Here is a 12,021-nt window from a genome sequence, read left to right as displayed (position 1 = left end):
TATTCTCAATAAATATTACTGAATAAACTAATCTGTTATATAATAAGCATATTACATTGAGAAGAAATTATGTCTCATCAAATCTAAGGGCCAGTATTCCAGATGATAGGAACTTCGTAATAACTTGAGTTTTATAATATAGCAAAGAGTTAAAAAAGTATCAAAGGTAAGTTGTTCCAAAAGAGGCTGCTTTAATATTGCTAAGAAAAGCATTATATTTTATTTAAAATAAAACCTACGTTAGCCAGTAGCAAGAATGTATTTTAGAAGAAAATTTTTGTTCATGGACAAGAATGTGGTCATTTTTCTGATCTCAAAATCAAGATGTTTGGGTTTCACACTGAAATGAAGACAGAACCAGTTACTTTAATTACCTTCTCCTCTGGCCAAGATGAAAATATTATCTAATTCATTTGAATTAAAAAATCAAACAAAAGACACTCCTAGATTATTGGAGGCCAGAAGGGGAAGTAAAACTATCCTTTTGATTATCTGACTCAGGTGGATAAACAGCCCTTGGCTAAGACAGAATTAAGCCACTGACAGCTGCAAGGAACTGGAAAGGTCTTTGATGTCAAGATGGCTTGATGTACAGTTGACGTAAAAGAGACACATTCCAAGGTTTTTATTTACAGTAAGTTTGAATGAAAGGTTCTAAATTAAAGCTGGAAATAAGAAAGACTAGGGGCTAGATCAGAATAAATTTAATAAAGGAAAAATTAGCAAGAAATACATCAGATAGTTGGCATTTACTTATATCTAATGACTAATGTTCAATTTTGATTGTTTTTACAGCACATTTTTTTTCACAAATGCATGAAAACTTGCTTATCTCAATCTTATGCAAAGCAACATTATCTTAGGCTACTCTTCAGCCAACATTACTGTGAATGAGGAACCTCTACAGACTGTTGGTAGTATACTATAATTGAAGGTCCAATTATTTTGAGGAGTACGTAGACATCTTGGAAGTTTATTCTATAAACTGAAATATGTAAACTATCACCAGAAGAAAATCTTAGCTTTGTATTCAATTACTAAGTCCTCTCAGTTCTTTCTTCAAGTGGTGAATGAGTGCTTACAACAGGCTCCTTGTCAATATTCCTGCATCTAGTCTTCCATAGCCCATATTCAGGAAATCTCTAGCAAGACATACTATTCTATATTGTTTCCTAAGACATCAATTCCAAATAGCTCTGCCTGTGTTTCATAGTTTAAACCTGTCCTAATCTAATTCTACAGCTTTCATCCTCACTGAAATGTGTCCTCTGTTTTGTTTCCCACAGGTGTGCCACACTCATTCACCAGTCAAATACTTTGCTTCTGTAATAATTGTGGTCTAGTGTATAAATAAGTCCCCTTCTGCCTATACAAATTCCACTTTGGTTGAAGTCCAGGTCAAATTCCACCCTCTTTCTGAAGTCATCTTCAGTTATTCTGGAGATAAATCATCTCTTTCTTCTCAGAACCTATGTAATACTTAAGAGTTCATACTACATAGCTTAGTTCTGAATTGCATCCTATCTGGTTTTGTAAGCTATTGTTTCATGCATATTAACCTTATCTTTCTAATTAGATTTCAGACATTTTAAAGTTAGGGAATGTGTGTGGTATTTCCTCTGAATCCCTCCCCCCATACCTTCAGGATTACTTAGTAGGTAACTTATTAATATATTATTTAGAATGCTTCCTTGCATAAGAAAATGATTTTGGCTATTATTCTTTAAAATTTTTATAATGTTCAATGTATTTTTCTTATTATAAAAAAAATTGTTGTAGACTCTTTCCCTCCCCACACTGACAAACTTTGTCTGGTAATATAAACACTTTTGTTGTGAGAAAAATTCCTAAAATCTCATTTATTATTTTGGAAAGGGCTTACATGTTACTGAATGCTTTCTAAAGTAATAGGAATACTAATAATCTAGGAAGTTTTTTTATTAGACTATAAAATGCAAATGTTACGTTTTAGTGAACAAGGATTATTTCTGCCTCTAAAATTGGAGAAACCAAGCCATCTAATAATTAAATGACTTTTCCTAGCTTTTATGTGGCATGTCTCTACAGGCCGCCTTATAAGGATTTGAGTCAAATATTTAATTATTGCTCTCCCAACCATGTCATCAATATCATATTACCTTTAATACTTGAAGACTATCTTAGTGTTTTACTATCAATTAGAGGTACACTTATATTTGTGTCTCCAGTGGTGGCATGATTTCACACTGAAGCATTCATATTTTTTACCCAGTATCCCTTGAACAAAAGGTATATATTTTCAAGATGGCTCCCTAAAGTTAAGGAAACAGTGTGATACCAAGAACTAAAACAAAATTGGACATAGTTATACAGCAGGTTTTGTACATATCAGAGGGATAAAAGGAAACTGACATTCTTTGAATACTTAATATATCTCAGAAAATGTACTTGATGTTTTAACTTGGTTTAAAAACTAAAATAATATTGCCAAAGAAAACTTAAAGGCACAGAAGCTGTGACTTAAAGAGAGTAAACGACTCATCCAAGGACAGTTAACTAGTAGGTGACAGAGGTCATATTTCAACTCATCTATTTGATTTTAATGTATTCATAATAGTGTTAATCAAGACATAATCTATCACAGAGGAAATTTATCAGCTGCTACCATCTGGAATCCCTGATACAAACAGAATGTTGGTCCGGGCAGAGTCCCTAGACTCTTTCTGAAAGATAGCCAACTTGATCCTATCTTACCTAATTTGGGGATGCTCAGCCTAAAATATGGAGCAATGGCTGTGAAAAGAAAATAAAAAGGAGAACCTCCTACTGGAGAAATAACTAGATCCATAGCTTCTTTACTAGATTTGTAGTAACTGAAAATAGCCTACTCAGCTCTTGCGAGAAAAAAATGTGGTCTTGTGTTCTGTTCACAGGCAAAGTAAGTTAGAATATTAGACTCTGTACCAAAAGTTAATAAAGAGGTCTTGTCCAAAATGACCTGTTATATTTATAACTTATTGGTTCCTTTATACTCTATTTTAAGCTAAGAAAATATTATGATGTAAGATTTCCATGTTTTTGAGAAGTCCCTGGTTAATGGTAAGAGTGAGAGAATTCTTTGTAACCATAGCATAATCCTTGCTACATAGTATGTATAGGCATTTAGCATATTATGACCATTTGATGTAAAGCAATTAAGAAAAAAATGCTGATTTATAAACAGCACAACTTTGAAAACAGAGATCAAGTTCTCTTCATTTCTCTGTCTCCCGAAATAATAAGCTGAGCTTGGTTACTATCACTTCGTAAGTATGTAAAAGTTTCATTGTATTTAAACATGAAAAATAAAATGAGAACTTTTACAAGACATCAATTGCTGATGATTCAATCTTATTCTCTGGCCTTTAGGTTTCTTTCTCAAGTGAGTGTTTGTCTCACCTGTACCCCTCCTCCCCTGCAAGTTATAGTTTCCAGAAAAGCAAAATCATCATGACCTTCATACATTTCCATTTCAAATACAAGTGTAAATAAATAAATGCAGTTTATAGAATTAATTAAAATTCTACAATTCTTCAAGAAATAGAAAAATATATTTAAATATGGAAAACTTCACATGTGAAATAATACGCCAGGTGTATCCTTTATCTCCAGTAATTGGAAATTACGAAAAAAAACCCTACTGATATAATGACAAGAGTTGTTATTCCATTCTTCTAACAATGCCCCAGTCTCTACAGAGCAGAGGCAGCATACAATTTAAATAACATATTTTGATTAACTAAACATACAATAAAATAGCCCTACATTCAACTTGATATTTTGGAAATCTTTCTGGGTTTATTTGTTCTTGCCAAAGTAGTGATGCTTTTATCTTGGCATGTCATTCAATGTGATTGACCCTCTATGTGTAGAAGAACAGATACTAAAATGTGTTAACTTAGAGTTGAGTAGAAAAGCAACTTTGAAGTCATTGTGTTTTAACAGTGTTGATCTCTGGCACGTGGGTGTTTGTAATATGCTTTTGCTTAGTCACTACTAAGTCTATGAGTCAAAAAGTATGACTGTGAGACAGGCAAAACAGAATTATGGTTTCTATTTAATTTCAGCAATTCATCATAGATCTTAAAGAAGTCCTGAATTTAGAACTCTTGGTACACAGAAATCATGTGTGTCAGTTTCCCGACAAGTCATAAAATGGTATTAACTTTTCTTTATGGATGGAGAACTTCAAAACCCTCTAGTTTGGAGCTTCAGAAAAAGTAGTCCTCAGGACCTGAGCATGCCCAAGTATTTTTTCTATGGCATTCTTTTTTTTTTTTTTTTTTTTGTGGTACGCGGGCCTCTCACTGTTGTGGCCTCTCCCGTCGCGGAGCACAGGCTCTGGATGCGCAGGCTCAGCGGCCATGGCTCATGGGCCCAGCCGCTCTGCGGCATGTGGGATCTTCCCAGACCGGGGCACGAACCCGTGTCCCCTGCATCGGCAGGCAGACTCCCAACCACTGCGCCACCAGGGAAGCCCTGGCGTTCTTATTATAAACCCTTCATTTCAGTGTTCTTCTCTTTCTAGGCTTTCTTTTGCTCCTCACTCTCTGCTTTCTTCCATTTCCAGGTATTTGTTCAACATGATCACTCTTCCTTAGATAAATCCAGAATTTCAGTAGGACACAATGCACTGGACATGTCCCTACATTTCCTCCTCACAAAGATGTGCATGTTCTAGTCGATCAAGAAATTTATCAGTGAATATTCCTACTAAACATACAGTATCCAACAAAAATTTACCAAGTACCAACTTTCTGTAGGGCTATGAGCTAAACACTGGAGATATAGAGGAAGACTAAAACACTGTTCATTGGCCCTGAGGAGCTCAGTATAATAGACTAAAAAACAGCCAGATATTATCCAATGTCAAGAAGTAGAAAATATATTTAAAAATTGAAAACTTCACACAGTAAGTAATATGCTAAGTGTTAGAGTTGAGATTTTGCAAAATTCCGTGAGAGAATAGAAGGAGTGACTAAGTTTACCCAGCAGATCAGGAAAGGCCTCAGAGAAATTTTTGTATTTGAGGGGAGTCTTGAGGGATGATCAGGCATTCACTAAGCAAAGAAACAGGTAAACTGGCATTCTTGGCAGGGGGATAGTGTGTATGTAGCCACAGAGATATGGAATAACAAGGAATTTTGGAAGAATGACAGACAGCTTGATCTGGAACACATGGATTTAGCAATAGGAGTTGAGATTTGAGAGGTAGGTTCAAATCTGCTTATAAGCTCGGTCGAATCTCATCAAAGGAGTTTGTACTTATCTATGGACAATGAGGGGTCATTGCATGGCACTATGTAGGTGTCATGCTCAACTTTGTGGTGAGATAGGATTTTCGTATAGTAAACTAAATGCCTTCAGAATGGTTCCATAACTCATATAGAAACTCTCCCTCCTGCATCCAGGTCAAATGTGCATGCACCCAGAAGTTTCCGAAGAGGTAAACAATATGATGAAAATCCTATGCATTGAAGCAAGCCAGATGAGAAGTTATCTGAAAGCAGATATTTGGCCTCCCAATATCAGTATGAACAGGACGCAGGTTAGTATCCCATTAACTATTGCATACAGCCAACTCTCTGAAGGCTCCTGCTTTTGTTTGGTTTTCCTGGTTGTTTTTAAGAGTACAAAATCACGGCTTCTCTCGATTGAAGGGATATATTAGAGGTTATCTGGCCCAGTCCTCTCACAATACGTGAATTCACTGTATATCTGCTACTATGAGGAAATTATGTCTCTGATTAAACAGATTCAGCAATGTACAGTCAATCCCTTCTCTGGAAAATCAACGAATTGTTTGGCAACTCGTGCCACTGAAAAGATTTCTGTTACGGAATTAACAGTTTTTTCTGTGCTATCTGTGACCTACTGCTTCTAATTCTGCCATTGAGGGAATGAAAAAATAGTTTAATTCTTTCCTACATAACAATCTGTAAATTCTTGAGGGAAGCTATTATATCTCTTTTTCATTAATGCCCTCCTGTATTTAATCACATACACCCAACTCAATCTGTTAGAATTAATATATCAGAGTTGGATTATTTGCTGGATTTTTCTAGCACCAGGAGACAAAGGGTGTATTTCCTTGGTGAAGACTTATTTATCTAGACAGTACAGCAAGCAATTTGGGTAGGTATTTTTATTACTACTTTCAAATACAAGTTTTACCCTCCTGTTTTTCCAGAAAAATCAAAAAAACATGTGACATTTGATATCCTTGAGTTTCTTTCCTATCATCCAAGAGTAGGAAATTAGGAAACAGTTGTGTAAGATGAGCCATCTTATGCATAAATCTGAAACATAACAGCAGCAGGGTGAAAGGAAAACATATTTTTCAGTTGTTCATGTTTGATGTCCCATGCAGAGCAGGATACCTGAATGAGACATATATCTGCAGGGGTTTGATTATTTTTCTGTATAAATTAACTTCCATTTAAATTTTATAAAAATAAGACATGAGGCATGTTTTGTTCATGCTTTCAAAACAATTACACTAAACCACTTAAGCAATATGGCATCATGTGATGTTTCTCAATATTTAAATTAGAAATCTACAGATGACAAAATTAGTAAATAGAATTAAACTATTGTAGAGAAAATGATCCAGATGGACCATTAAGCCATTAGGAAGCTATATAAGGATGAAAGTGTGGGGGGAATGCAGTAGAACAATGCTTCCCCATAATGCAACCAATTAAAATGCTAATAACTGTTCAAGCAACATTTAACTGGTCAAACTCTCTTAAATCAGTTTAAATTTCATACACTGTGCTAGGATATAGAGCACAGTGAACCAATATGAACCATACAAATGACAAGAGAAGATTTAGTTGAAGCAAACTCAGCTACATTAATTATAACTGCAAAACTGGATGATGAACTAATTGTATTTTAAAAGTTAGAATATAGTGGTCTGATCAGTATTCCTTATTACTTTATCAACTCAGCTCCTTTTAATATGAATACAGCCTCCTTTACTGTATACCATCTAAGGAGGATAGAGAACCTTGAGAGAATATAAATATAAATCAAATAAATGTCAACTCTATTATTAACTGGATTATATCTCTTTTCTCACACTAAAAGTTTAGCCCATTATTTCTCTCAGACCCTTCGGTTGATCCCTTTGAGTTATAGCAACAATCAAACCACTATTAATCCCTGTCTCTGTAATGACGCACTGACAAACACAGTTTAAAGGAGCATTTAAAGCCAAACTTGTCAGCTACTGGTTCAGCTGTTCTTCCAAACAAGTTGCTGTCATTGACCTATGGCTTCATCAATTGGATCTATTTTGGCAATCAAACTTGGTAATGAAGGTTACAAGAATAGTACTCGTCAAACAATTCAGAGGACATCATTCACGTGTATTATAATAACTTCTCTGAAGCAGGTATGAAACAGAAGTAGAGAGAAAGAGAGGTACATAGAGGACAAATCTATAAAAATGTAGAATGTACTTAAGTGTACAAAGAGAATTACACTCTCCCAATGTTTTGCATATAGAAGGTGCTCAATAAATATTTATTAGTTATACTTAATTAAGCAGATTTTAAATAATAAAAAATTAACAACACTTTAAGTTTTACAAGCCAATGAGGGGTCAAGACATTCAGGGACAGTCTGTCACTGGCAAAGCCATGGTCCAGGGTGCTTGCCATGGAGGAAGAACCTTAGTGTTGTATGTCCTCAGAGTATCACCCTAAATGGGGCAAGGCTGATCAAAGACAAGATGAATATTTAGCACAGTTGAGGACACTAGAAAGTGCTGTTCAGGGATATTTTCTTTTAAGTAGAAAAAATAATAATAGCAAAATACTTGTGGGACAAAAGGGAAATCTCCAGTGCTGAAATGATCTAAGTAATACTACAGTTCATCAATTTCCCCTTTTACGTGTTCTTTGTCCTTTTCAATGAAAATGACTATGGTTTATTGTAGCACATATGAAATAGTAACACAGAAGAAACAGCTTGAATTTCTCCTAAAAGAAGAGCTCAAACTAAAAAAATACGTTTTGACCTTTTGGTTTAAAAACTAAAGAAATATATTTTCAGAAAAGCAACTCATAGCTCATATTCAGAAAAAGGTAAATTTGATACACTCAGAAAGACTTCAGAATGGTAACCTCTGAAAACTATTTTGAGGTGTTGTCTTCCCTTTTCAAAATATTTGAAAGAGAAAATGTGCTATATTTCAAAAAATATTTTTCTTGAAAGACCTTTTATCTTGTTTATTCCATTTTCTCACTCAAAATCTGGATAAAATTTATTCATTAAATGTTTAACTGAGCTACCCAGCATAACCTATAATGTATCCATAATGAAAATGTTTAAATTGAATTTAATCAAACCTTTAGAAGTAACACTTAGTTAACAGGAAATGGAAGGTATAGAGGAACAAAATGTACCATAAAGAAAAAGACAAATCAAGAATGTGGGGCCATCAATAGCACAACTTCTCTGATTTCTTCAAAAGTTCAGTATCATGAATAAAATTGGAGACTGATTTTAGATTCCAAGAGATTAAGGAAGCCTAACAGCCAGATGAAATTCGTGAGTCTTGGTTGAATGCTGGTTTTAAAAAAACTGAAGTAATTTTTGTGGCCAATTGGGGAATATTGAAAATGGATTGGATAGTAGATAATATTAGGTTATTATTATTTTCTTAGAGGAAATAATGAAATTATGGCTAGTAAGGAGATGTATGTGAAATAACTGAGTAGGAACTATTAAGATGTAGGCAGCTTATATTCAAATGGTTTAGTAATATGCATATACATAGATACAAAGATTAAAACAACTGTGGCAAAATGCTGACAATTGTTGAATTTAGTTGGTAAATTTAAGGGTGTTAATTATATTCTGTGTTTGGAAACTTTCGTAGTAAGAAGAATTTGGGAAATAAAGACAACCAATTTTATGAGGAAAATATAGAGACAGAAATTTATATATACACACATATATACTTAATTTTTATATGTCTACTTTGTGCCAGAATCTGTTCTAGATACTGGGGAAATCCTCAAGGCCAAGATATCTACCATCCCTGTCCTAGAGTATGCTCACTAAGAAGTAGTGTGGAAATCTATAATTTAGTTAAAAGATGTTTTAAATAAATGCATTAAAATAATTTGTACTCCATGAAATTCACATGTTTTAAGAGTACAATTCATGGAGAGGATCAAGATTGCAGAGTAGGAGGATGTGAAGCTCACTTTCCCCACAAACACATCAAAAATACATCTAACTGTGGAACAACTCTCACAGAAAATCAACTGGTACCTGGCAGAATATCTCTTATACAACCAAGCTGCAAGAAATAGCCCCACATAACCGAGTAGGACAGAGAAAAAGGCATCAGGACTGTATCAGCATCCCTGGGAGGGATCTGTGAAGGAGCAAAGGTCCACACAGGCAGGCCCACACCTTGGGGAGTGCCCTTGCCTGCTGGGAGGTCTGCCAGGACAGTAGAGGGGCTGGAGGGGCTTGGACTCTAATTGTGAGAAATGTGCATGTGCTGGCTTACTAGCAATCAGGAGGGAGAAAGACAGGCACTGAGGGCAGCCACCTTGCTGTACTTCTCAGCCTGAAACATGAACTGGAAGGGGCTGCTGCTACACACTGTGCCTAGGCACTGAATCTTGGGTGGATGGGCCCTGGGAGAGAACTAGGTCTAGCTGCACAGAGACATCCCAGAGGGCCAGATGTCTGGTCTGAGCTGAACTTTGGAGCCCATTGTCAGCATGCACATAGTAGGTGCAGGTCCACCATCAACGCACATTATCAGCACATGCATGGCAGGGCAGAGGACTGGCAGTGGTGGACTTTTTGGGTGCAGACATGGTGGGGGCGGGGCTGACCTCAGAGCCCTTTATCAGTACTTGCCCATTGGGGCAGGTCTGGGGGTGGGTCCAGCAGCAACAGACTTTGTTGGCACACACACTGGGTGGCATCACAGAACCACATGTCTCTGGTGGATAGCTCCTGAGGAGAAGTACTCCCTGTGGGAGTGCTCCAGTTCCACCCATTCCATACCCAGCTTGGAGCTGGATCTGAGGCAGACAGGTGCTGGGAGAGCCCTGCCACAGAGACAGCCGTGGTCACAGATGGCATCATAACCACCTAAATTCCTGCCGACACAGCATCCTGGCCCCTAGCACTAGCCTAGCACTAGGTGTGAGATGAACACAATAAAGAAAGAGAAGTGACCTTGGGCTGCTTCTGGGCAGATCCACAGATGCCTGCACAGGCAGTGCATAGGTTTACTGTGACCACACGGGCCTCATTTGCATCAGCCCTCACCTCCTTTGGGACAGAGCATGCACTTAAGGGCAATGGAGTCTTATGGAACCCGACCCTCAGGGCTTCTACTCCAACAGCTGGGGAGCAGACTCCACCCCTAACAGGGCTGTGACAGCCATGGAGCAAAGAGGAAGCTCCATCCAACATCCACTGTAGGCTCTAGACACCACAACACCAATCACACTGCCTATCAAGGGGATAACAGCCAGCACACTCTGAGGAAAGATGTGGCTGGCATTCATACCAAAAACAACCCTCACACCAAAAATATTGAACTCACACAGTCTACACAGGGATGCTCCCACATAAAAGCACTCCTTCAAGACCACAGTGGATAACTCTTTATCCTAAAGTCATAAAGACAAAGTTAAGTAAAATGAAAAAGCGGGGGAACTACTCCCAGTTAAAGGAACAAGAGAAATCCCTTGAAAGAACAAATAATGAAACAGACCTCACCAGTCTATTAGACCTTGAGTTCAAAAAGGAGGTAATAAAAATGCTAAAGGAATTAGGAAAGATTATCGATAGAAATACAGATCACTGTAACAAGGAACTAACTAGAAACTATAAAGAGGAACCATTCAAAATTAGAGAACTCAATTGCTGAGATAATAACCAACCTAGAAGCAATGAATAGCAGACTAAATAACATGGAAGAATGAATAAGTGATCTGGAAGACAGAACAATGGAAATCACCCAATCAGAACTGCAGACAGAAAGACAAATTAAAAAAAAATGAAAGCAACATATGAGGTCTATAGGATAATATAAAGTATGATAACCTATGCATAATAGGGGTACTAGAAGGAGAAGAGGGAGAGAAGGGGATCGAAAATGTATTTTAAAAAATTATGGCTGAAAACTTACCAAACCTAAAGAAGGAAACAGATATCCATGTTCAGGAAGCACAGACGGTCCCAAACAGACCCCTACCAAGACATATCATAATTAAAATGGAAAAAGTTAAAGAGAAGATTCTAAAGGCAGAGAGAAAAACAAAGAGTCAGTTACAAGGGAACCCCTATAAGGCTGTGAGCTAATTTCTCTGCAGAAAATTTGCAGGTCAGAAGACAGTGGCATGACATCAAAGTCCTGAAAGGGAAAAACCTGCACCCTAGGATACTGTACCAAGCAAACTTATCATTTAGAATAAAAGGAGAAATAAAGAGTTTCTCAGATGGCAATAAGTACATGCCTATCAATAATTACTTCAAATGTCAATAGACTAAATAAATGCTACATTTAAAAGACATAGAGTGGCACACTGGATGAAAAAAACAAGAACCTACAATATGCTGCCTAACAGAGACTCACTTTGAGGCAAAAGGGAGTTATAGATGGATGAGTGAGGGGATGGAAAAGATATTTCATGCAAATGGAAATGACAAGAAAATGGAAGTAGCAATACTAATATCAGACAAAATAGACTTTAAAACAAAGTCCATAAAGAATGGCAAAGAAGGACATTATATAATGATAAAGGGATCAATACAAAAAGGGAATATTATACTTGTTAACATATATGCACCCAATACAGGAGCACCTAAATATATTAAAAAAAATAAACAGACGTAAAGGCAGAAATTGAAAGGGATACAATAATAGTAGAAGAAGTTAACAGCACACCGTCATCAATGGACAGATCTTCCAGACAGAAAATCAGTAAGGTAACAGAGACCCTAAATGACATAATA

This window comes from Lagenorhynchus albirostris, chromosome X (assembly GCF_949774975.1).
Source record: "Lagenorhynchus albirostris chromosome X, mLagAlb1.1, whole genome shotgun sequence".
Lineage (NCBI taxonomy): Eukaryota > Metazoa > Chordata > Mammalia > Artiodactyla > Delphinidae > Lagenorhynchus > Lagenorhynchus albirostris.
This window is presented reverse-complemented; position numbering follows the sequence as displayed.